Source organism: Aphelocoma coerulescens, chromosome 14 (assembly GCF_041296385.1).
Source record: "Aphelocoma coerulescens isolate FSJ_1873_10779 chromosome 14, UR_Acoe_1.0, whole genome shotgun sequence".
Taxonomy (NCBI): domain Eukaryota; kingdom Metazoa; phylum Chordata; class Aves; order Passeriformes; family Corvidae; genus Aphelocoma; species Aphelocoma coerulescens.
Window position 1 is genome coordinate 12994081 of NC_091028.1, and position 26474 is coordinate 13020554.

Consider the following 26474-nt stretch of genomic DNA (forward strand, 5'->3'; position numbering starts at 1 on the left):
TTTTGTCTTGTTCCATTAGCTCCATTTCCAAAGGCCACCACCGGAACTACTGAACATTTATTTCTATTGAATCCAGCTTAGAAGTTATGATCTGAGAAAGCAGGAGACAGGACAGTATGTTCCGTGGCACCGGCTCTTCCCCACCACCGCTCAGCTGAGACACGCTGGCCTTTGAAATACCATCTTTATTCCTACCTTAGAAGAACTAAAATAAAGAGATTGACTCTTCCACCTGCTTGATTTGCTTCTGCTGTTTAAATAAGGTACATAAATATCAGTCAGGTGGCTGCCCTGTGTAAGTTTTGGGGCTGTGTGTTTAAACGCCCTGCACTGTTCGTGGTACTGGCTGTGGGAGCTGAATTTCCTCCCCAGGTGCGAAATAAAGTGCTGCTATTACATGATTTTCCTGTTGCTAGAGACGCACACACATGAATCTTCCTCCCTCGCTGCCTGTGCATGAACACTGTCTTATTATGCAAATACTATGAGTATTAGACAAAAAGCACTGAAGAAAGCCAGTGGAGCCAGCAGTCTAGATGGAGTGAAGCAGAGGCAGCAGGGGCTGTGGGGATCGATGGTCCCCAGGTATGCTTTAGGTTCACTTTATCAGCAAGAAGTACCGAGCAAGAGGGAGTTGCATGGGGCTGGGGACAGCTGCAGCCCCCAGGGACATTGGGGAGATGCCCAGCACACCAGCCCTTGGCCACAGAATCCTGCACCAGGGTCACTGCACGACTGAGCTCCCCCAGGCAAACCCCAAGCTTGCACAGGGGAGCTGGGCTTGCTCCAGGACAGGGGATGGGACTGCTGGTGGCAGCCCTGCAGCCAACAGCCTCCCCTCCTTCAGGGTAAAAAAAGGGAAATCTAAAGCCTTCTTAAAAGACTTCCCTGCGTTTTAGTTCCCTGCTATTTAAAGACATGTGAAAGCCCAAGAGTTCCAGCCCGGCTGCCTGTGCCTGGATGCTTTGCAAAGTTGTAATCCCCGCTAGTGACATCACGGGCCGTTGCCATGGGGATGTCACAAACTCAGAGCTGTGACTTCACCACGGCAGAGATGGGCAGCAAGGGAGGCAGTGCTTCCCAGCCACCAGTGCCTCTGGTAATTAGCAAACTGGCACGGAAAATGAGGATGAAACACACAGGATAGGGACATAAAACCGTTTTGCAAGTATGATCTATTGGAAAGCATTCCCTCATGAGAAAGCGCCTCCTTAATGTACCCTGCGCTCTTAAATAACCCGCAAAAGGCAGGGAATAAAATAGAAATTATAGTGATTTGTTTTATTGGGCATTTCATTGAGTAATTAAGAGGATAATTATGAGAAGGAACATTAAAAGGCATTACTCCTAGCCTTCATCCTGCTTTAGAGGAGCATCCTCATATTGAATGTGCAGCGTCATCCGACGTTGTCCTGTGCCAACGCGGGTTTCCCTGCAGGGAGGAAGGCGTGCATGGATGTGGGAAGGGGTGAAAAACATCTCCCCCGTGGCCTGACAGGACGCCAGAGTTCTGCCAAGAAATGCAGGGTGGGAACAGCTTGCAGGGAGCAAACCCCACCTTCATGGTGTCTCTTGGCACGTGGTGTCAGGCCCCTTGTGCATGGCATGTCAAGTAGAGGAGGCTAAAGCAGAAACTGAGGAGAGATCAGTGTGGTGCAAAGTACTGCTGGAGCACCACAGCCAAGGCAGAAGCTGGAAAACCAGCTGGAAGCTCAGCACAATGGTCACCCTGTGATGGGAGGGCAGCTCTCACCCACCCCCCTTCTAACACCTATCCCCCATTTTGTCTCCTCACCTTTGCAAAGTACATATGGAACAACCTGTTTAACTAATCCAGATGCAGACAGGACCCAGCACCATTCCAGGAGCCCTCCACAGTCACAACTCAGTCCAAGCTGCCTCTCTAAGATTGCCAGTATTTCCCACAGATGAGGAAGCCTTGGTGCTGGCCAACATATCCATGAAACACATCAGTGAAACAAAGACCTACTCAAGTCCCGAAATCTGCAGCTCCTTTCTGACCCCAGCACATCTCACTCCACCCCATTTACCCACTGGCACAGACACACTCCAACAGAAATGTCAGGACATCAGGTCCCACCACAGGCTTCCTCTGGAGCCCACGTCACATGCTGGGGACCCCAGTGCTCACATACTGCCACCACCTAAGAGGCCCCAGTCGAAAGCCAGCCCCAGTGATGGCAATTTGTCCACTGCAAGTCCCCAGTGGTCACTGCAGGGAGCAAACATGGCTATAGGGCAATGCAAACAGGAGTGATGGACATGATGAAGAGAAAGAACTTTACTGGAAGCAACGAGTCCCACGGGACAAGCATCTATAAACACTGAGATGAGCTAATTCCCATTATTTCCTCAAACCGCTTGCACGGGTGGCAAAACAAGCAACCAGCCCACCCAGATAAATGAGAAGCTCCAACCTGCAACATGACAGTGCTGACCAGTTGCCAAGAATTAAGTAGCTCTTAGGTCCTTGTTTGCTGCAAAACATATATTTGGGAAGGCGCACCAGAGAAGGCTGGCATGTTTTAAACTGGCCTCTGTGGCTGGAAACCCCTTTTGTCTCCCTAGGGAGATGGATGTGACAGCTATAATCCAGTTGCTATGCTGGATTTCAGGGACAGTGGCTCATCCATGTTGAGCTAAAAGCATCAGACAACTGCCAGAAAAATCCACGTTCAGAAAGTCACCAACCCTCCTTTTTCTTGTCCTGGGAACCACAACTCCCCTCCGTACTCCCCCTGCTCAGGGGGAGCAATTTCCATCCTCTTCAAAAGAGAGTAAAACTGGCTCTTTGGCTTCTGGCTGGCCCTTCCGGGCACGAGAGCAGCTTGCTGGGAGACTCGAGTGCTCAGCACAGCCCTAAAACAAGACTCCTGTTTGAAGTGCATGGATTGAGGCTGGATTAAGAAAACCCAGGAGGAGTGCTTAGCTCTGCTCCTGCTCTAAAAGGGCTGCTCGGCAGCAGCAGCCAGCGCAGCTTCATCCTCCTCAGCGCTTCGTGTGATCCCCAGGAAGCGCCGGGGAAGCGGCGATTTCGTATGCGCTGTTCGAGATCCGGGAGCAGGGAATGGCAGGGCATGTGCTCTGCTTCCCGACGCTGCAGGAGCACCCAGAGGGGAGCTGATCCTCCCTGAACCGGGAGCAGGGAATGGCAGAGCCCGTGCTCTGCTTCCCAATGCTGCAGGAGCACCCAGAGCGCAGCTGCTCCTGCCGGGAGCTGCGGGAGCACCCAGCGCCGTGCTGATCTGGTTCTCACCAAGAGGAGCAGGATCAGTAACCTCCACAGGGGCAGGGAAAGAACAACAGCAAACGCAGGACAAAAGGCTACCCTTAACCCCCAGAAAAGCCTGAAGAGCCTTGCACTGCTCGGGTGCAGAGCGGGTCCCAGATAGACACCTATCTGTGGCTGAGACAAGTTTAGAGAATCCCTTCTGAAGTTTGCCTCTTGCAAACACTTTTATTTCCCCCCCTCTAATCAATGCAGAGAGCAGACTTAGTGCAACACAAATAGGGAACAGAGGATGAAACAATTTTCCAGCCCATACCTGAAGGTGCATCCTTCTTTTCTCACCAAGCAGCGGGGAGGACGTTGCTGTCTCTCGGTAATTTTCCAACATCCTGTGTTGCAGGTAGATTTATGCACTGATCATAGTTGAAGCTGTTAATAAAAAAGTGCAAAGAAAACGGATTTTACTGTGAAGTGTAGGGCTGCTTTTCTCCCGGCTTTGCATTATCATGACTTCCTCCTTTTTTAATCTTTTTTTCTATGATTGACCATGTTTGGGGTTCAAAGCTTTAAAAATAAATCGCGGATCGTCTTTCATCTACTATGCATGAGAGAGTCAGAATCATTACATGGTTTAAATGGATATTTTGGGAGCAACTCTGGACCAAGCAGTTCCTGCTTTAACTGGAAGCCAGAGGGATGAAGCTAATTTGCAAATAATGTTACATGCTGGCTTTGCTTGAACTCAGGGAAAAGCTGCAGTGGCTACTTGTCATGCTTTGTGAGAAACTGAACAAAATGGAAATCAGTTCACTAGTTAAAAAAAAAAAAATATATATATATATATATATATATATAAAAGTCTGCAGCAGACCAATTTCTCCCACATCAGGGGAACATCCCAGGACTGCAATTAAGCTGTGGCTCAGCACGAGCCCTACTGCTGCCTGAGCACTGAGGACAAACACACCGGCCGTCCTTTTCCTGGGAGCAGATTTTTAACTCGGTGAGCTGCGAGCTTTTCCACAGCTCCACTTGAGCCACTTTTTCCTCACGCAGTTCAAAAGCCAACTTTCCCCTTTAGCATCACTCACGCCTTCCCCCAGGTGCAGCGAGCTCCGGATTCTGCAGTGCTGCACCTTCCCAGGGAATCGCCTATCGATGACTTTGTGGCTAATGTATACAACGGGAAGCAGAGGAGCTAATATAATGTAATTTTCCATGTTTACTGCCTTATTACAGTGGTTGAATCTGCTGATTAGTTCCCTTTTTTTTTTTTTTTTTTTTTTGGCCATCTCGTCCTAAGCATCCCTTTTATTTTTGCCCTGCTTATCTGCATAGAGTCATTTATTCACACGGCTGCTGTAACAGCAAGCAGGGCCAAAGCTATCATTTCTCCTCCCTTTCACATTTTAATCTTGCAGACCTCAATCTCTGCGATACCGCTATTACTTTGTCCATATCTGATCTAATGGGAACCTGCCATTTTTTTTTTTTCCCTTAAAAAGAGAAAACTAATCTGAGCAAAAGATCGTCGTGGCTGTGGCACTAATGATCCCTGGCATATCTCCTTGCAATGAATCCGGTGCTAGAACAGAGAACGTTTGTTTCCCTTCTCTCTACAGAACTGCAGGACTGACCCCCCATGCACAGGCAGCTCCCACAAATAAACAACATTGCCCCGATCTCCCGGGGGATTCATTTCTCTGCCAACTATCTCAGCAGCTCTTCTTATTGTCTTATTTATCCAAACAGTGGAAAAACAACTCAAGTGGAGCCACTCTCCAACAACATGACTGTTACTGGTTTATTCAGATTTGCTCCCCTACAAGCTACGAAAGCCTCTTGCCCCAGTGGTTATTAACTGAAAAAGGAGTGGGGAAATTTCCTGTATTATGAACAATAACAGAAAAAATGCTCTTCCTTCCTGTTCTTTGAAGATCATGGCAAGACATTTTGCCCCCTGGGCTCCCTAACGCTCCCCAGCTCCCATCTCTGAGCCATCACCCCAACTGGAGACCATCCACTGAAGCACCAAGCCAAGACGCTCTGCATATGCCAACCACATCAGCCAGAAAGGATTTACTTGCGATAGGCAGGGAGACAAACTGAGGAATCCTTCTACTCCCTTCTCCTGCATCCCGAGGTTTTTCAAACAGCAGTTGCTCACTCAACATTCTCATTTCATGTCCACACTCTGCACCATCACTGTGGTTTCTACCTATGCCTTGCTCTTCACCTCTGCTCGCCATCCAGAGACCTCCCCGTGCCCCCCCTTCTGCCAGGAATATTATAAATAAATCAGGGGCCATGTTCAGCTCTTGGTCTGTGATGCGAGCAGGGACGTGGAACTGCTTCAAAGACACAGGCCACAGGATCCTGCCTGTCCCCTGTCCAGAATTTACACAGGTGAGACTTGTGAAAATCAGAACAAGCCCTTCCCTCTGCTGATTTGGACAACCCCTTGCTTGCAGAGCTCCCAGCTGCCCAAGCTGTAGCACTGCGGGAACCTGAGCGTTTCTTGGTCTAGATGCACCCCAGTGTGTATTGTAGTCACTATTAATGAAAGATTAAATGTTCTAAAGAGCATTATTAATTTTAAAGCTACTAACAATCATCAGCTTTCCCTCACTTCACCCCACAATCCTAAGAGCTGTAATGAAAGAGCAAATTCCAGCTCAGAGCATCTGTAAGCTGTGATCCACAGCCCAGCTCCGCAGCTCAGGGCCCACAGGCATTTTCTGCAAGAAATGAGGACCCTCAAAGATCTTCTAATGTGAGTAACCATAAAAAGCCAGAAATGGCAAAAAAATAACTCTCTGTTATCCTTGTCTTTGAAAGTAAGGACTCACACAAACCTCCCAGCTCTGCAACACCGATCTGACTTCTCTTGTGCCCGTCTGCACCCCTGTTATCATCCCAAGAGCCCAGGTAAGCTCAGCAGCAGTCATTAGATGGTGAGGACCCATTTTAGTTCCAAGGAAAAGTCTGCCTTTCCAAATGTGTTCCTTGCCCTCCTCCTCCTTGGGAAAATGCACCTCCTTGCAGGAGCAAGAGCCAAACAAAAATCACAGCGGGCCCATCCCAAATGAGTTCTCATGGGACAGGACTGTCCACACGATCACATAACACCCACCTCGCCTCCCAAATGTACCATTTGCTCCCATCAGAGGTGCTCCATCAGCACCAGGAGCAGGGCCATTTCTGCCCTGAATCCTCCAGCTACTCAGTAGGACAAGCAGAGCAGGAAGCCACCAGCCCCAGCAGGGAATCCGTGTGTCAGAAGGGCACATGTGCAGGTACAAAGCATCCTTTGCACACCAGCAGCTTTCCTGCTGCCTTGGCACATCAGCACTGGTGGTGAATCACATCTCCTTTGTATTTCACTAGGAGGAACAGGGAGAAAGACGTATTTCACAGAAGAGAGTCACAAAGAGGCCCACCTTGGAAAATAGGCTATTTTTGGCGCTATAATCCCTTTCCCGTGAAGAAGAGAGGGAGGCCCAAGAGACTGAAGGAGCTGCTGAAACCCAGAGAGGAATCTGGTAGCAGAGCCTGGGGCATAATTCAGATATCAGGGACCAACAACAAGGACTAAGACCCATGTTTAAAGACTGTAGCATCCTCAGGACTGAGATCTGTGCTTCACCACCTGCCTGCCCACCAATCCAGCCAAGCCAGTGTGGGATGCAGCAGAGCAAGAAGGTGAGCACTCTGTTTGATTCCACAGACCTTTCCCAAGCATGCAAAGACCTGGCTCTTCATTTGAGTGCTAATTCTCACTCTCTTTCATCCCAGTTTTTTGCAGCTTTTCTACAAATCCAGAATACATTTGAGCGATCAGCACAATGTTTAGTGAGAAAACCGTATGCTACATTTCCGCTTGGCATGATTTTGAAATGGTTAAGCTGTTAAGCCCTGAAAGGGAAGTTTTAAGAATACCGTGAATAAAAGAAGCCAAAAACAAAAATAAACCAACAGCGGCAAAATTAGAGCATGACATAAAGGAACCATTTGGATGGATCCTCTTTTCCAGTGAAATGGTGCATGCTGGCTGCTCCAATGTCAGGATCTCTGCAGTTGTGTAGCACTTGGACTTTCATTACAACGGCAGAGAAATAAATGGAGAGTCATCACTAGCACAGAGGAGAGGGAGAAAGTTTTTCTAAGCTGTGATCAAATCCCTTACAAACTTCTCTAAACCATGGCCACATCGCCCCTGAGGCCCCCTTTGCCCCACTCTGTCCCAGCAAGAGAGGTGCAATCAGAGCAGGAGGGGACTGCTTGACACACAGATAAGATAAGGACAGGCAACAGTCCAGGGTGGGCTACTCCGGGAGGTACCCTAGAAGTGCTTGAATGCCCACATTTTGCAGATAAATTCTTCCAAGGAGAAGCAAATCCTGCCCCAATGTGTGTCTCACACAACACAACCCCAGTGATGCTGGTCTCTCTAAGGACAGCAGGTTCTGCCCAGAGTGTTCTGGCACAGGGGGGACTCCCCACCTTCACCCAGCCAACTTGATTCACACAACGAAGCGACAGCTGTGTGGCCCCTCTGTCCCCTGTGTCACTCAGAGGTGCCTCCTGAATTATGCATTGCTCTGCTGCTGCTGTGCACACTGACTCAGTGACTTACTTGTGCAGCCAGTTACTGGGCTGAAGGACATAGCTCCAACCACAACCATTTTACACTGATTTTTGCCATAAAATGCGATACAATGCTGGATCAAAAGGCCTCCCAGAATCCATACATGTGACAATGTCCCACTCCAGCTGTGACACAAAGCATAAAGCTAATGACAGTTGCATTCATACCAGCTACTTTTAGGTCCACCCAACCCCAAGCAGCTGAGAGGAACAAGGGCTCTCTTCCTCCCACTCCAGCCTCCCCTGAGCCACTGAAGTGTTTGCTAGTCAAAGAGTTCCTGCAAGAGAGCTCTCTCACCTGGGAGGGCCTGGATCAGAGACATCAGGTCAGGTCATCTACAAAGGTAATGGTGGGGAAAACATCATTCCCGAGCACATTCATGTCTGTGCACATCTCTGCAGAGGTCAGGCATGCTCTGGATGAGGGCATCTCCTGTCCAGTTCTGTACCCTGACCCACCTTCAGCTAGGAGTGATGAAGAGGATGAACAAACAGCCAAAAACAGCCTTTTCCTCCATCCCCTACAACTTCTCCAGGTCAGGTCCTCCCCTGTCTTTTTGAAGTGCCAAAAGGATCTCACACAGTCACAGGTTGAACCCATGACCTGTACCCCTAAATACCTCTGCTCCCCCAGGGAGGCAGGGACCTGAGCAGTCAACCCACCACCTGTATCCACCCTGGGAGGAGTTCTAAGACTTGCCTAGACAAAGTCAACACCAACCTGAGTCACCACTGGCAAAAGTCCTGCTTCAAAAGAGAAACTGGGCTGCAGAGTCCCAGAGGTCCCTTGTGCCAGCATTTCTTAGCCCCACTTGTGACCTCCCCTCCTGGTCCACCCTCCTCCACAATCTTGAAACTTCAGTTCCTCTGAAAAGCTCTCTGTCTCCACAAGCAGAGACTCTCATACCTAAAGCACGGACAAAACGCTGGGATTTCATTTTTACCGGGAAAACAAAGCCCCCTCTGCACATGCCCCTTCCCTGATGACAAACAGCATCTCTGCAGCTGTTGATTACCCCAGAAGCACAGCACACACAGGAATGGGCCACGAGATGGGGTAGAGCACATGGTGACCTGCAGAGGACTTGGGCTGAGAAAAGAGCACAATAAATGCTTTACTGCAAGTCAAGGGCCAGCACTTCCACAAGGAGGAGAATTTTACTCTGCACTGGTTTTTATATCACAAACTGCTTCTATGGTGTGGTCTCAAGGAGCCCTTGCTTCTCCTGAGCCTGGAAGCCTCATCCCAGGATACTGCTTACACTTCAGGCAGGGGGAATAATTCCTCTGGATAAGGTGGGTAAGAGCACAGTGCTGCTCGTGCTCAGGGATGCACTCAGCTCCCACCAACCACTAGTGCGTGTGGGCTCCAAGTTACCTTTTATTATTTCAAACTTCCTCCCTCCCATTTCCAAGTGAGCTAGTGGATCTTTAGATGTTGTATAGAATAATACCTAAACAAGTACACATCTCCTTCTTCCCCCAGCTTAAGTGCCATGTTACCAAGTGCTAAAATTCTTTAAAGAAATTACTGGGCAAGTGTCCCTACTACTGCAGCACCACAGAATAAACGAGCAGAGGGCAAAAGTAAACCTGTGTCTGTGGAGGTGGACTCCTGTCTGTGGGTGTTCCTCCACACTGGCAGCCTGGTGACTCTCAGCACAGTACACAGCTTCAGGAGAAGATGCTGAGAAGGTGCTGGTGAAGAAGGGAAACCCTTTTTCCCTCCCTTTTTTTTTACAGGTGCTTCTGCTGGCACTGGCCACTGGACATGAATTTCACCATGCCCAGCTGAGCAGGTTAACACAGCAGCACAGACCCAGGCACTGCTGCCTGTGGGCTCCACTGTGGATCAGCTGGCTGATGAGGACGAGGTTTAGTTTGCATTGCTGGCGTTTGGTATCTGCAGCATGCCCAGGGCACAGGATGGCCACAGGAGTTAACCTTCACACCACACACCTTCCTGAATGCAAAATCCTCCTACCAGCCCTCTGTGCCATCCCAGGATGGCAGGGCAATGTCACAGCACCCAGCTCTGCCCCGCAAGCAGGCAAGGCTCCTGTGACACTGCTCAAGCCACCAGAGGCCGAAGCAGCCCTCAGGCTCCTCTCAAACACATCAAGTATTCAGTCCTCAGCTACGGAGCTGGGAAACACCAGGAGAGCCTGGAAGACAAGCAGTTGTGTTATCAGGCATTCATCATCAGGAATGAGAGCACACAACTCAACACGAGTGTCCTCCACTGGCTTCAAGGGCACACATGCATTGAAATTCCCAGCAGATTCAGGGCTCTTTTTTGCACTTCCATCACAGCCACAGCCAGAAGCTCTGAAGGCTTTCCAGGCAAACCCAGGAGTTCCACTAGGACTGGTAGCCTTGGTTTGCACCTGTGCAGTGCTTTGTGGATGCTCCTGGGAGAGAGATGGAGGGATTTTAGCTGTTTATTAATTAGAAGAGTGGTTTACGTATTTTAAATGAAAAGTTAGAGGAGATTTTGCCTTTTTTTTTCCTTCATTTATTTCTAAATTGTTCTAATCATCAGTGCTTCTTGCCACGATGAACAACTAGACAGTTGTGGTGTTACCTTAGACATACCATGTCAGGCAGCTAATCCTGTTGGTCATAAATCATGTCCCTTTCAATCTCCATTATATAGCAAGAGCAAATTTGTTATGATGCATGTGTCATTACACACCAATGCCTTTCCATTATCATATAACTGGATACCCCCAAGGTTTGTAATTTGCAGTATAATAGTAATTTTTAAAGAACCATTGGTAATCAATAGCTCTCAGCATCACTGTCAGGATCATTTGCAAAACAAATAACAACACTGATCTCAACCAACTTTACAGGAGGGATATTTAATCCCCGTGAACTGCATTATATGATGGATAAGCGAGGAATCCTAGACTATGTATCATGTATTTTCCTTGGATTAAATATCACTTCAATCAATGTTGCTCCCAGCTGTACAATGCCGTCTGTGTTTTCACTGGGTAATGCTGAAGTATTGTTTTACAAATTGACATTAGCTACGTGCTGGGCAACAAAACCCCAGGGTGGGGTGTGAGGAGGGGGCACGACCGAGGGCAAGGCCGGTGTGATGCTCAGGGGAGCACCCAGCAGCAGCAAGGCTGGGGGCACAGGGGGCTGCAGGGACCCCACAAACAGGGCACCGAGGGGGCACAGCAGAGGTTTGACCACGACCACTGCTGTGCTGGGATGAGCACAGATGGTTCTCAGCCCTGAGAGACCGAGCAGGGCAGAGGTGATGCTCCCTCCCAGCGTGGGTTTGCTCTGCACAGCTCTCTGAGGCACAGACCTGCCCTCCATGCCAGGATGCCCAGCACAGCCTCAGTGCCAGAACGGAACGAGCGGCAGGAGGAGGTGCAGTTCTCAGCCCTGTGTCCATACAGAGCTGGGGTTTAACCAAGTTACCCTGTAACTCTACAAAAGTGCTGTGTAGTGTCATCCAAGAGGTTCAGCCATTGCCTCACCAGCTAACAGGGCGACAAACAGAGGCTCGATTTTACTTACTGCTTTTCCTTTTCCTTCAGCATGCATAGGCAGAGGCTGGAATTAGGATGGCAACTGCACCCCAGCTGCCCTGCCCTGGCTGTGATCAGTCTGTCCATCTGCATCCCAGGCCCTTCAAATGCAGCTTTTCCACGTAAAAATGGAGACAGAAGCAGCTGATCCAGCAGGACCCTGTACAAGCAGTGCATGGAGGGCACTCGCAGGGATAGCACCAGCCTTGGGCTGAGAGACAGAGACAGCTGAGCCTCTGAGTCCAGAGACAGCTCAGGGCTCCTTAATGAACATCTCCCAAGTCAGATTAAAGCCACCAGACCTGTGCCTCAGCAGCCTCACAATCAGCCAGCCCGAGTGACCTGTTGCATGGCCAAGAGCCGGCCAGCACCTGCACCTTCCCTTACAGATGGCTTTCTGAGGCATTAAATCCACATTTAAATTTTCTACTCAGTTCTGCCTCTCTGGAGCTCTCCAGCAGAGCCGTATCTCGCTCCTTGCAGCTGGAGACACCTTTAGCAAAATCTCCAGCTCCTACTGATGTGGAAAAAATTCATGCATTTCTCTCCTTGTGTAAGCACGGGTCTGGCATTCACGGCACTTCCTAGAGATAAGCCCCAAATCACTCATGGTTAGAAACCCTGCACTTTGGTAAGGATGGACAGAGTTGGGATAAAAAAAAACACCCTTGGACCCTAACTAAACACTTCAACTGCTGGAGATTACAGAATCCTATTTAGTTATACCAGAGAGCATTTCCCACAGAGGAAACATCTTCAACCTGGCTCTAGGAAGCCAGTTGAATTAAAAATTTTGGAAGGAAGAAAAATCCGGAGTTTTGCTTGGTTTGGTTCATTTTTAGAGACAAATGTGGTTTAGAAATGGGATTAACTGGGGTGTCCTGGCACCCCTTCCCACTCAGCAGCACCTCAAATGGGCTGTGCACTCCTGCAAGCCCCTGGCTGCCCCAAGGAAAATGCCATTAAAGAAAATACAGCTATTTTTAAAGCTAGAAGGACAAATTCTCCTCCCAGTTACACCAGTGACCTCGTGACTCTCCACAAGGTTGGGCAGGCACAGCTCTGATTTGGGGATATTTTGAGCATCCTCCAGAGTCACCAGGCACCCAGCAGGCAGAAAGCACCGAGGAGCAGGATGCGGCCCTTATCTCCAGATCCAACCCAACCTGTTAAGACAGCAACAACTTTCACCAACTAAAGGGTAAAATACACATTCCCTTTTTAAATAAAACACTTTAAGCAACACAACCACTTCCCCCACATGGGCCTGAGCAGGGCTGGTGCTCACTGCTGCTCCTGCTGCCATCCCCACTCATTCATCACACATACACATGTAGTGCAAACTCATTCAGGGCCCTTCTGCAGATGAAATATTTAAATGGTTTATAATTTGCTATCCCTTTTAAATAAAATGGAACTGCCATAAACAGACTTGGGCTGACTTGCTCTCTCCACCACTCTTTTTTTTTTTTAATATTCTCCCTGCAGTTTCATCAGGCTGCATCCAGCATGATTCAAGAGCTTTATAGGCACAATCCATGCTGGTAAATGGATGGAGACCCCTTGGATGTTGCAGACATTGCAGAGGGATGAGGAAGCAGTTTTTGTTCTCTTGAGCAAGCACATGGGCTATGGCGTGACTGAGGGGATACCACACATGAGGAGAGATGCAGAGCCTGGGCTTTCCAGTCTGCATTTGACCAGCTGGGATGAACACAACCTGCCTTGCCATCTGACCCAGCTTTGTTTGTGCTACCCTTTTCAGGAGCTGCTGCTCCCACCCCAAGGCAGCAGCCGCATTTTTGCTGCTGGTGACACCAGCAAAAGCAAGATCCTGGGCAAGCCCTGGCAGAAAAGACATGGCCAACACGTAATTCTCTGCTGATGTGCTGACACACCACCCAAAATCTCCAAGAGCATCCAGCTTGGAGGAACTTCCCAGCTTGTGTGGTCCAAGGAAGATATTACCACGACACAGAGGCTTTCCCTCCACTGCCATGCCCAGCTCCCAAGTGTCCCAGGAGGCTGCCCACACGCACTGGCTTCACCAGGAAACTTGATGGACAATGACTGAGCCAAGCAACCTACCCAACTCACTCCCATGGTCCCCCTCTGGAGGCCAGGGCACCCAGTGCTGCTGCCCCTGGTGCAAGGGGAGAGGGGACACATCCATGGGCAGGGAGGGAAGATCTCTCCCTTCCCTGCAGAAGCCTTGAGATGGAAAACGCTTACAGCTGTGTCCACATCCATATGCATAAGAGAACAGGCCCTGATCCAGCACAGGCTTACGTCAATCTGCCGTCACCAAGATTTAGGAGAACGTTTAAAATTAAACAAAAATTTCCTTGCACTGCAAAACTAAGGACAAAGAAAGGAAGTAAGTCTTGTGGGTAGTGCAGAAGCAGGTGTCAAAGGACCTGGTCCCAGCAAGGCTCTGGTACTGGCACCCAAGATAACCCTGGACATGTCACTTCACCTCCAGGTTTACCCACTGAATGCAGCTGCCAGCTCTCTGGATATCATTCTGATGACAGATAAGGGGCTCTCAGGTGGTCACAGAAAACCTGACCAGCTCAGAAGGTTATTTCCCATCTGGTCCCCATGCCTGGCTCCTTACACGCTGTGTGCAGAACAGGTTACCCGTAACTCAGCACCTCCAAGGACCCCACAAGCCCTGGCTCTGAGGAGCTGCTTGCAATCTAAACCACAGAAACAAGCCAGCATTTGCAACAACACTTCAGATTTTACCTGCTGAAAACAAAGACAACAGCTTTTCAAAATAAATGGGAAGAAAAAGCAAGATCAATAAGTGACACACACTTAATTCCCAAGCCAGCCTCATTAAAATGAAGTGTGTTACTCTGTTTACTCCCACACATAAAGAATTCCAGTGCGAAAGAGAGTGTGATGTCCTAAGGCCTATATAAGCTGATGCTGTTTTATGGCTTTGTTAAGATTGGGACTGGAATGGACAAAGAAAAAAGAATATCATAACATGAATTATCCATTCTTTATTGACAGAGAGGCAGGAAAGCCATGCAGAAATTCTGGGGCTTTTTCTTAAAGCCAATGTGGCATTAGAGAACCTCCAAGCTAGTTCACAACTGGAAAAGATTTTAACATAGAAGAGGACTTTTCTGCAAAACTGTTGGAGAATCACAGAATCATTAATATTGGAAAATACCTCCAAGATCATCAAGTCCATTAGTGAAGCTCAAGATTAACAAACTGACCCACACAGTAAACAATGAGACTGAACTGGGATGGGGCAGTGATGTTCACTTTGCTTGTAAGCATTATGGCTTGACTTTGTCTTTTAGGGTATTTTCCAATCTAAATGATTATATGGTTTCTAACAAAGCTTTAAGAATCTCATCCCACCAATTTATTTCCCCCTTTTTCTTTACACATGCAGCAGTTACACAAACTCCACAGCCTGATTCCTGCTCCTTTGTGAACTGGGACAGAGGTTGAAACCTGTTGATTTATTGAAGTTTTCCCCTTACTCCTCTGTGGCAGATGTTCTCCAGAAGCAGTTGCATTATTCCTGAGCCCAGGCTTCAGCATTTCCCTGGAAAATGTAAAAATAGGAGCCAGGGCAGGTGAGGAACACCAGAGGGGCTCAGCAAGGTGTCCATCCCACATCCCTGTGTGCAGCCCTCATTCCTAGCCCTGCCTGCCTGCTCAGCAGAGCTGGGCTGAGGCAGAGCTCCACCCCATTCCCCCTCAGTGTCCTGCTCTGCTGCACAGCTTGCAAAGCACAGCCTGTTCTTCACACGGGCCAGGTCCCTGCAGCCCCCACGGACAAAGGCTCAAACCCAGGCAGCATAGAAGTTCAATGGTGCCAGAAGACACAAGAGACCGCCTTGAACTCCCAGATTTTAAGCACAGAGAGATTTCCAGCAGCTCTCCATCCCCCTTGGGCCACACACCAGACCTTGCAATTCATTGCTCAGCACCACCTTCCCCAGGAGACAGCGGCTGGAAGCGACATTACTGCCGTGCCTCTCTCCAGCCCCAGGAGACAATCACCTCGGTGCCACCAGCAGTGCCACCCCTCATCCCACTGGTCCCTGTGGATGCCATGGCTGTCACACTCCTGATGTCTGCCTGCATCAGCCTTTGTACCTGCTCCACCCTGAGAAGGTGCAGACCAGCATGAGGGTTACAGGGTTTGTTTTCCAGCCCTATCCTTTGGCAGGAGTAAAGCAGAAACAGGTATTTTTTTACACCACAAATCAGATATTCAATACCTTTTTTTAATCATTGCCTTTTTTTGCACTGCTTTAACAAATCTACCTATTGGAGGGTTGGGGGGGGGGGCAGTGAGAGCTCAGAAGGGTAAGTGGAAAGTGCCCCTCCAGTGCTGCTCCACACACCCCTGCTTTTACTCAAGCCGTGCCAGGCACAAATTTCTCAGCACAATGATGAAAAGAAACTACTTCAACTTCTCAAGTGGCCTAGGCTTTTTCTGGGTAACCAGACTGACCAACTGTTTAGCCTGGAGAGGGAAGGGTTAATTAATAATGCCACAAGATGAGCCCCTGGGCCACACAACTACCATCTCCTGCATGGTGAACTGCCAGCATTAAAGGAACCAGCACTGAGCCGAAGTCAAGACATTTATCCTTTGACAATACTCTATTGCAACAACTTTATTCTGATGATACAGGATGATTAATGCTCACAGCCACTGTCATTTCCTTCGATAGATTTTGGGGCTGTGGAGTGACATTTGCTCAATGCACCGTTCCTGAAAAGCTGCACTCATCATAGCGTGGAGGAGACGGATGCTCCATGCATCAGCCATCAGTAACCTGCCTCCGCCAGCTGCAGGTGGCCAGGAGAGATACTGTGAGGAACTGGGAGATGTTTATGGGAAGCCTTGACTGGTAAAGGCTGTGGAGTGAGAGTAAGATGTGTTAAACAGCCAGCATTGTAAGAAATGGTGAGAGTTTGTCTTTCCCAGTAGAAAGAAAAGAGACTGTTGGTTGCAAACACCACAGCCAAGAGTTGCAGCAGAGTTTGCTGTTTTGCCACGAACACGCTGGAAGATCAGATCCCGGGAGAAACTCTCCAGGGCTGAGTTGCAGCCATAGCAATGTCTCACAACTGCTCTTGAAGGCAAAACACATCCAAAAAATCAGACTGATCAATCGGTAAAACAAGACACAGACAAATGTCTCAGCTGTAGCCTTCACTAATGGCAAAAAAAACCCAACCCAACTTAGAAACCTTAATCTTAACCTCTGCACCTCTGAGTTCCTCCCACCTGTAGCATGAGGACAAGAATCATTCCCCTCACCCGGCTGCTGCAAGGTTCTCCTAATCAATCAGCTCATTAATTCATGCAAAGCATTAGACAGGCAGCAGATGGATGGCTTTGCACAACAGTGTTTTCTACAGTGAAATATTTCTACTTGATTCTCCACCAGCAGCCGCCTGCCCACTCCCATCACACCAGCACAGAGTGGTCCAGGCTCACACAGGGACACCCGTCAGGTCCAGAGCAGTGGAGTCTCCTCTGGATCCAAACAGCACCTGTTCCCACACGGAATTCCCTGGCTGGAGACACCCTTTCCACAAGGCTTCTTAACAGACTTGATTTTCCTCATATTTAAAAGCTGTCTCAGGAGCGTAATGATTTTAAATTCACTCCCCGCTGCAGTCAATCAATGGAGCGGCGGCTGCCGGTGCCTGGCGAGCAGGCGGTGATGAATGGGGCTTGGGAGGCTGCACCGCTCGCCTCCGAGACAGAGCAGAGCATGGGCAGAGGGTGGGGAAGAGAAGCAAAGCCAGGAACAAAAATTAAAAGGGAGAAGTGGGGCAGGGGGTAGAAAAGCTCTCTGCAAAGCTGGGACAAGTGTTGGTCTGGAAGGCACCGCTTGGAGGGAGCAGGGTTGGCTTGCGCTCATCTCCCTGATCAGCTACCATCCTATAACTTGAATAAACCAGGTATTCCGTTTGTTTCAAGCAAGTGCTAACCCCAAGCCTGGCTTGTGGCAAGGACCAGAGCCCTGGCACCAGCACCCACCCTGCACATGGGTCACTGACCCGGCTCTGCTTTCCAGGAGGTGCCAAAGAACAAATGCCTGAGAGCAGCTCTCGGGAGCACACCTTCCCTCTGGACAGAGCAGTGAAGGGCACAGCAGCAAAGGTGTTGTCCCTCAACCTTTCCCATCCAGAAGCAGGCAGACAAGCCCCACAGGGTGACACAGAGTACCCTGGGGCTCCCCATCCCTGTGCAGCTCCAGGTGCTGGGAGGAGCAGCCCTGTGTGTCGCAGTCACCCCAGAGGGACAGTGAGCACCCATCCCTGCAAGTACCATGAGTTGCCAGAGAGGAAAAAATCAAATAACCCCATTTGGGGGAGCCCAAAGGGCCTATTCCTGCCCCAGCATGCTGCAGATCGCCCTGCTCTACGGAGAATAGATTCTGCTCAGCATTCAAAAGGAGCTGCTTCAGATCTGGGCTCTTTTTCTCCCTCTTCCTCCTATTACGGGGTCAGGTCAGTGCTGTGCAGCCTGTCAGCGTAAAAAAAAAAAAAATAATAAAAAAAAACATAATACAGAAAACTGGTACTCCCAAAGAAGCTGCAGCTTGTGGCATGAGCATCACAGCTAAGTGTTATGAGTCTCACGAGTCTCACAAAGCAGAGAGGGGAAAGAGTCAAAAATGAAACTCATCACACCAGCAAAATAAAAATATGATGCAGTAAATTAATTATGTTGCTCCAAATTGAGAAAACACTAATTAAGAATGTGTAATTGAATTAATGTATTATTTAGAAACCCCAGCAAATCCTGAGTGGGAATATAAATACATTATAGGGTTCCTTTGACATCAAGTCTCTCTCATACCTCACTACCCGCATTTTACTTTAATGTCACCAGAACCCCCAGATTTATTTATGTCCTTGTCATTGACCACTGCCTTACATTTATCCCACGTATCAATATCCTCCCCCCTCAATTCCACCCACTCAAGTGCTTCATATGGGGTAGTGATGACCATTTGATAAGTCATAAGTAAGTGTAATTAATTAGCTCAGCTCATCAACCACTTCTCCTCCCAACGCCCTGCAGCCACAGATCTGGGTCTAATTTGTTTAGAGCCTGGAAAAGCATCAAATACCTCATTAGAAAATAAATCCATCTCCTAGAAATACCTTTTCTCTACAGCTTCAAGCGTCAGTTTGCTCCATGTTACACTGGGAAAGGCCCTGCACAAGCAGGATCTAAACCCAGCCCAGAATAGGTCAAGAAACCGATATCACATCGTGAAAAGAAAAGAAAACAGTATCTCAGGAAGAAGGGGGAAAAAAAGTCAGCCCCTCGAAGGTATCACAGCAGATGTTTGTACCTGTGAAAGGTCCTGAGATCATGCATTTGCAGCTGGGACAGTTTAGGAGTGCTTTGGGTATTTAGCAAGAGGCTTTATAAACATTATTCTTCCCTCGTTTTGAGCCCTTCATAGCAAAGGTTAGGGTTCTGACTACCATTTCTAGGAAGAGATAGAAACACACTAAAAAGAAATAAAGAAATCCAGTTAAATTGTTTAAAACTGCTAAAGACACTTTTAAGGAAAGCAGCACGAGAAAATAATGCAGGGAAATCCAAGTTCACATACATACATATAGCTCTGGGAGAGGGGAAAAAAGAAGCAGCTCTAAAGTGCCTTGTGTTAGGTATGAGCATACACTGTAGCAAAATATGCATGCTGTTTATAAAACATATTGGAAGACTTTTCCCTAAAAGATGCCATGGAGAGTATAAAATTTTATGATCTCTGCCTGTCCATTTTACAAAGATATACACAAACAAGTAGCCAAATCTGCCTGCAGTTTAACTCCATTAAATCCAGTGAATGAGTTTGGCCCACGAAAAACTCTGCACTTACTGTAATAAAGTTAAAAGCTGATAGCAGCTGATACAGTAAAACACATACATTTCCATACACTTATTCCTGCAGATTTAAAAATACGAATGAGCTTCAGAGATTGCCCTTGTCCAGCTCATAAAGAAATGCTGGAATAGGAAAGAAAAAAAACCCAGATCTTGGCGATTTTCCCACCGGTTCCCTCTAAGCACAAAGGAGAGAGGGGTAGGGGAAGCCAGGGGAGTTGTGGTCATTTGGCTTTCCTGAGAGCCCTGAACACACACATTGTGTGTGCTTGAACAAACACCTGATGGCTCAGTCCCCAAGTGGGGCAGGACCCTACCCAGCAGGAACAGGGGGTCACAGCTCTAGGACCCCACTTCTCCCTCATCAGCCTCTAGAGACGACACAAGCTCTGCTCTGAGGGCAGAGCTGTGGGATGCTCTGCTCCCTGAGGGAGCTGGCCACACTTCCATTAGCAGGAGGGCTCTCCTCATGAGCAGTGGTTCTACGGCCTGTGGGTCATCTTGAGTTGTGCCTTCAACCTCACATTGCACGGGAGACCAGACCAGATAGTGCAGAGGCCAAGCCCAAACAACAGATTTAAGCCTTCCCTGATTGAGAGGTGTTTTGGGTTGGTCTGTTGAGGTGTTTTTTTACACACATGCAACTTTCTCACGAGCTGCTGCCACAGCCGCACCAACTCCCATCTCCACCTCCCCAGCCTCCTGCTGTGTCCTCCCAGCCCCCTTACCCAGGCTCATACACCCCTTGCACCCTCAGTGCCACCTCCCCCAGACCCTCCTGCCCCAGCTCCTCATGGTGCATGGAGGCTCTAGGCCCCCTCACCTGGAGCTAACTCTCACAGCTCCTTTCTTTCAGATTTATTATTATTTGTTCCTATTACAGGGATATCTCAGGGACCCAGATAACCCTTGTGCTGGGTACATACACTCCCCACTCCAGCAGCCAAACACCACCACACAAATAATTTCATGCTCTTTATCCTCTTTTTCCCCACCCAGCCCCTGGCACCACTCTGCTGGGGGTTTAGCACACATGGGACCAAGGCTCAGGGTCTGCCTTCACCCCAAGGTCCTCACAGACCTTCTGCCTCCCTCCTCACCCACAGTTTGGGCTCTGTCTGGCTCCATAGCTGTCCTATCAAGCTCCACACAGTTCCTCTCCTCCCCACCAGCCTCCTCTGGGCCCAGTTTACTGCTGACCATCACATCTCCATCTCCCCATACCCAGATACTCAGCCCCAATGCTGTCCTGCCATCGGGCTCACTCAAACCCTCCCCAAGCCCTGGGTTTGCAACACCAAGACAATCCAGCAGCTGCACCAAATCATGCCAAACACTGCTCAAGGCTGTGCTCCCTGCTCATACCCCCTTTACAGCCTCCACAGTAGCTTCCTACCTCCTCAACCCTGCACCTCACAGCCTTGTTGGTGACTGCACAGCTGCCTCCCCACAGCCCAGAACAGCACAGCTTACCTGCAGTGAGCCTCCAGCCCCACATCCTCTCCTCCTGAGGCTCCTCACCATCCTGCAACAGCTCCTTCACAAGTCCCTCTGCTCCACCAGCCTTCCCAGAGCCCTTTGCTGAGAAACCACATAATCCCAAGTTTTTGCTTCACCTGGAGCTAACACCAATTCACAGCAAGGCCGGCAGCTGGGATGCTGCAGGCGATGCTGTGCTGCTGTGGCTTTTCTTGGCATGAAATCCTGGCCCTGGAGCAGCCAGCAGGGAAGAGCCCCCTGACCAGCGTGGCTGGGATGCTCCTGGGTGCTGCTTTCCGGGTCCCTCTGGAACGCAGGGCTTCACTGACATAACCCACTCACTTATCCCCAGCACACACATGGAGAAATAACTATTGGGAAAAATTGCCCAAGGATGGGGCTGAGACTTGACAAACAGGCTCTGGGCTCTCCAGGACACAGACCTCGTGTCCCATCCCCATCACAGCTCCTCCAACCCCAGCGTTACCCCCAGAGCTCGACTCGTAAACCTCGGAAGCCCTGACCACGTCCCTCTGTTTGCAGGCATCGTGCACTGCTGTGTTCAGCGTACGACGGGAGAACCGGAATACATAAACCACAGCTCACAATAACAAACCTTGCACCTAGCACAAGCCAAAAGCCTGACCTTTCATAGTTAAGCATCCTGGTGAGAGGTTAGATCTTGTGTTTTCTGATCATCCAACAGGGAAGCATTAGCCAGACGGGGAGAACAAGCTCTTATCTAGACTGATTTCTCTCCCCTCCAGGGGATCCTGTAGGATATTTCAGTTCTCTCTCGCTTGCTGTATGATTCTTCCCTCCCCCAGTATCTTGAAATCAGCCAAATTCACAATCTAATCTGGCCAGGAGTCAAAGGGGAGAAAAATCAAGTCTTAATGCAGTGACTACTTTGAATGGGGAATTGAAGCCAATCAGAAAGGCTTTATTGATCCCTGCTCGGAGCACCTCGGTCAGGGAGGGGAAAGCTGCGGGCAGCCGCAGAGCTGCCCACCGCAGCCAGCCAGGGCTGCCCTGCCAGGCCTGCAGCGTTCCCAGCAGAGTTCCCAGCGCCCGCCTGGGCTGGGAGCCGGCCCCGTCGGGCACGGGGAGAGCACCCACCGCCCCCGTGCCGGCACTGGCGAGCACCAGCCCGTGGCGAGCACCAGCCCACGTGTGTGCGAGAGCGTGACCCGTGTGCTGCCTGCAGCGCTGTGTTTGTGTGCAAACACTTCCAGTGTGCATCGCCTTGGCGTGGGCCCGTCTGCGGGAGCCAGGCTGCTCCACGGGGCGAGGTGTGCGTGCGGCTGTGCGCTCCAAGGGCTCCGCGCATTCCAGCGCCGTTAGTGCGGGGCAGCTCTGCGGGAGAGCCAAGGGCAGCGGCAGGGCAGGGTGTGTGTGTAGGGGTGTGTAGGGGTGTGTAGGGGTGTGTAGGGGTGTACCTGTGCCGCACAGTCCCCGCAGCAGACGGGGACAGGCAGTGGGTTGCTCAGCGCGGGCAGCGGGGCAGAGGATGGGGAGCAGCCGAACAAGGCTGAGCTCAGCTCTGGGCATCCCTGGGTGCGATCCTGATGATCCGGCCCGCGTCAGCGCTGGCTACGGGCTCCTCTGCCTTATGTAACCACGGCAGGGACGGAGCTCCGAAAGGGGATGGAGACCGGGGGGGAGAGGAGCTCCCCACTGAGCCCCCAAAGCAAAGGGGCCGCGGCAGAAGCTGGATACCCCCGGCAGGGTAACTCTAAACGCCCGGCCGAGTTGCGTTGCCGGGCAGGCTGGCCCGGCTCAGGGCTGCCCCGGTGCGGGGCAGATCCAGCCGCCGGGGCCGGTACCCGCCGGGAGCTGCCGCCGGGCTCAGCCCGGAACCCTCCAAAGCCGGCAGGCGCAGGGCAGCAGCACCGGGGGAGGAAAGGAGTCCTGCGAAGTTTAGGGACTCCACGTTTTGCAAGGAGTCAGGAGAAAAACATGCTCCCTGAAAAAAAAACCCCAAACCCATGCAGGGTCCCGGTAGCTCCTGTCCCCCTTTGGCTGTGTCCCCCAACCTGCTATCCCGGGCACGGCGGGGCCGTGTGGCACCGGCACCCCCTTACCTGCCGGCGTCACGTCTGCTGCTGCCTGCCCTGCTCCGGCTCTTCCTCCTCCTCTCCTTCCTCCTCCTCTCTCCCTCTCCCTGCTGCTTGGGGCTCTTTATGGAGATTCATTCATTCATGCCTTCCCATCGGTCCCTCAGCCTTTCCCTGCCTCCCGGAGGCAGAGCGTGTGACGCCTCGCCCCTTTCCAGCCACTTTCTGTTGTCACAGAGCAGCGCTGCCCCAGCCCGGAGCGGCGGCCGGGCTGGGACACGCGTGGGCAGCGCCGGACCGGGGGAGCGTCCCCCAGCGCGGGGTGAGGGGCGTGGGCGGGCGTGGGCACGGCACCGACCCGCCCTGGGGGGCACAGACGGTCTCTGGAACCGGTAGCAGGGGCATCGGGTCGGCCCCAGGGCTTTCCGCTCTGCCCTCCGCTTTCCCCATCCCCACGCCAAGCCGCTGCCCATCGCCGCTGGCTCCCACCGAGCAGCGGCTCTGCGGAGAGGGCACGGGTGGGCCCGCACCCCCGGCCGGTCCCCGGGCAACCCTCGCCCTTTCTTTCCCTCTCTGCTCGCCCCTCCATCCTATCCCAGCTCGTCATCCTTTCCCCTCTCCCGCTGCCTCCGCACCCGCGCCAGGACCGCATCCCGCTCCGCCGAGCGCTGCCCCATCCCCGCCGCTGACAGAAGCGCTGACTCAAGCTCGGAGCGGGGCTGCGGAGCCCGGCGTGGCGAGCCAGGGCTCACCGGTCACCCGGCCAGTCCCGTGTCCTTCCCCACTGCCCACCCTGGGGAGGCCGCCCCCATCCCGGGGCCGCTCGCTCCTCCAGGTCATCGGGCAAACTTCATCCCTGCCTTCCCCAGGACGGGGGTCCCCCCACTGCCCAGCGCTGCACTTCTTGGGGCTGGGGCCACGCTCCCGGTCCCTACCGACAGCACCCTGCTTCCCAATGGCCCCCGCTGCCATGGCAAACCCGGAGGGTCTGGGGGAGTGTGAGCCCTGCATGGTGTCAGGCAGCACGGCGGGAGGTGCTGACGGGGGATTTTAGGTGCTAAATTCGAGCGGACTGCCTCGTCTCTGCGAAGGCACGGGGTTATTCTTTCCAGGCAGGCAGGGCGGAAAAAACACGCTTTTTAAAGACATCATCCGAAATGTGAAGAGCAGCTCCCGGGTTTTGGCGCTGCCACAGCATTCGGAGCGATAAACCCTTAACTTGGGGTGAAACCCCTTAAAAACCCTCCCAGGAGAGCCCCGCCCGCTACCGCTGAGCCGCGCCGTTCCTGCCGCCGGTGCCACCCCCTTTGCATCGGTGCCATCAATTTCTATTAACGATCGCTTTATTCACCGCTGCAAACTTCTAAATATTTAATCCAGAGCGAACCGGCGGCAGAACGCGCGAAGCTGACGGGAGGAGGCGAGTCCCCGGCCGGAGAGGCAGGAGCGGCGGCTCTGCCCTGGGGGAGCCTGGTGATGCCAGTCCCCCCCCCCCCCGTCCCCGTCCCCTCCCTCCGCGGGGCTTTCCCGGGGCTGCAAATCACAGCCTGGACGTGGGCAGCACCGCAGGTCCCTTGGGCTGCCCGGCCCGGAGGGCAGGGATGAGCGGGGGTGCGGAGGATGCTGTCCAGGGAGAGCTGGAGGAGGAAAGGACTGCGCGGGGGGCACCCGGCAGGCCGGCATCTCCCCAGCACCGGGACGCCGCTGCCCGTCGGGTCCCGCCGCGCACGGGAGGAGTAGCCACGCTCCACATGGAACAGGACGAGGACAGAGGACCGGCGGGGTTTTGGGCTGGTTGGAGGGGTCCTGCCCAGGGAGCGGGGACTGTCCCCACCTCCTTGGCACCCCCGGGTTCCACGCACCGCCCCGCCGCCGCCCCGAGGAGACCCGGCCGAGCCTCATTTAAAACGCAACCAAGAAAATTCTTTGGCAACTCCGCTGAGCCGACGGGCGAGTGCCCGGTCCGACGGGCGAGTACCCCAAACCGACGGGAGAGTTTCCCGGTGCTCCGTGCTCTGCCTGCATTCAGGAACCGAGACGGAACTTTACGGCAACATTTGTCATTATAATTAAAACTGCAACACACCCTCCGGGAAGGAACACCTTCCCGCGTCGTCGTGTGTCCGTACCACCCCCCACCACCGCCCTTTTCTTTAAAAAAAAAAAAAAAAAAAAAAAAAAACAACCAAGCGAAAGCGGCTCAAACTCTCAGGCGGGCACTTGTCCCCCGCCTCCCCCGAGCCATCAGCGACAGCAGCGATCATCAGTCGCACCCGGCGAGGTCCCGGGGACCGTCCTCCTCCCCGGAGCACGGACACCCCCCCTCCCTCCTCCACTAATTTTCTTTAATTAAAGCTCTATGTGCGGCGCGTTTGGCGAGGACAGAAATAGCCGCTGAAGGAGCGCGTGTGGGGGGAGGCAGGTCCCAACTGCCGGCGTGGGAATGCAGAAGGGATTGGGGGGGCGGGGGGAGCGGAGCCGGAGAGCGGCTCTTCCACAGCTCCCACCCCAAGGCTCGCAGCCTCCAGGGTTATTTGGGGTGAGGGCGGCAGCCTCCCCTGTCCGAGCGCTCCGTGCGGCGCTGTGGCGAGCCGGGCGGGAGACCCCGGCCCCCGGGGCGACGCTACTGCCCGCGGCACCGGCTCTTCCCCCGGAGCACCGGAGCTTCCTGCAGGCAACAGTTGCAGGGGCTCCCCCAGGGATGCTCCGGCTCGGGCGCACCCGCCGGCGGAGGGAGACCCCGAAGCGGGGATCCCCCATGGGCGGGGGAGGGAGCACGGCCCGAGCGGCCGGAGGGGTTCCCGGCTCCGCGCCCCCGGCCCGGCCGTGGGGAGCTGCTCCGGTCCCGATCTCCCGCTCTCTCGCCCTAGGGAGAGGGACAGCGGGAGCAGCCCCGGCCGAGCCCGGGTATCCCCGGCCCGCGAAGGGGACGGCGCCCCGCTCCCGCCGCCGCCGGCCCCGCGGTCCCCTCCCGCCGGAGCCCCAACCTGGGCTGCAGCCGCCAAAAGTTTGGCGACACGGAGCGGCCACCGGGGGCTGCGCGGGGCTCTCGGGGCTCCCGGGCAGCGCGGGGCGCCGCGGCGGGGCGACACCGGGCGCGGGGCCGGAGCGGAGCAGGGCGGGGGGCTCCGCTCGGGGTCGGGGGCGGCGGGGGGGGGGGCCCGGGCGGGCTGCGGCGGGGGCTGCGGGCGCACCTACCTGCTCCGGAGGCGGCTCCCGGCGCTCGGCGGCGCGCCCAGCCCCGAAGCGCGGTGATGGGCGGCGGACGCACCCGCGGCTGCGGCTCCCCGCGCCCTTCCAAGCGGGCGGGCCGGGGGCAGGAGGCGGGCAGGGAAACGCAGCCGGAGCCGAGCAAATCCCAGCGCTGGAGCCCGGCCTCCGAGAAGAGAAGGGCTGCAGCTCCTCACTGCGTCAGGCGGAGAGCCCTGCCCGTGCAGGCGGCGCCGGGCAGCGCTGTCAGGCCCGGGGGGCTCCACCGGCACCGCTCGACACGGCTCGGCTCGACGCGGCTCGGGTGGGATGGGATGGGCACGGCGCAGCTCGGCTCGCTGCGGGCCGGGCAGAGGGGTGAGATGGGGCACGGCACG

The 26474-nt window shown here is 52.8% G+C and overlaps 1 protein-coding gene across 4 annotated transcripts in view; it reads right to left on the reverse strand.

The window, feature by feature from the left end:
- The window catches only part of ELFN1 (extracellular leucine rich repeat and fibronectin type III domain containing 1), a 103972-nt gene extending 77749 nt beyond the window's left edge, over window positions 1-26223 (reverse strand). For 2 of the 4 annotated variants that reach the window (XM_069030158.1, XM_069030155.1), the window contains exons 1-2: window positions 26086-26223; window positions 3567-3679 (exon numbers count right to left, since the gene is read on the reverse strand). The gene's annotated coding sequence lies outside the window, so the exon portion shown is untranslated. Of the gene's footprint in view, window positions 1-3566; window positions 3680-20824; window positions 20909-22914; window positions 22999-26085 lie in introns of those variants that run through there. The other 2 variants (XM_069030156.1, XM_069030157.1) reach the window with 2 other exon arrangements.
- Window positions 26224-26474: the final 251 nt, after the last annotated feature.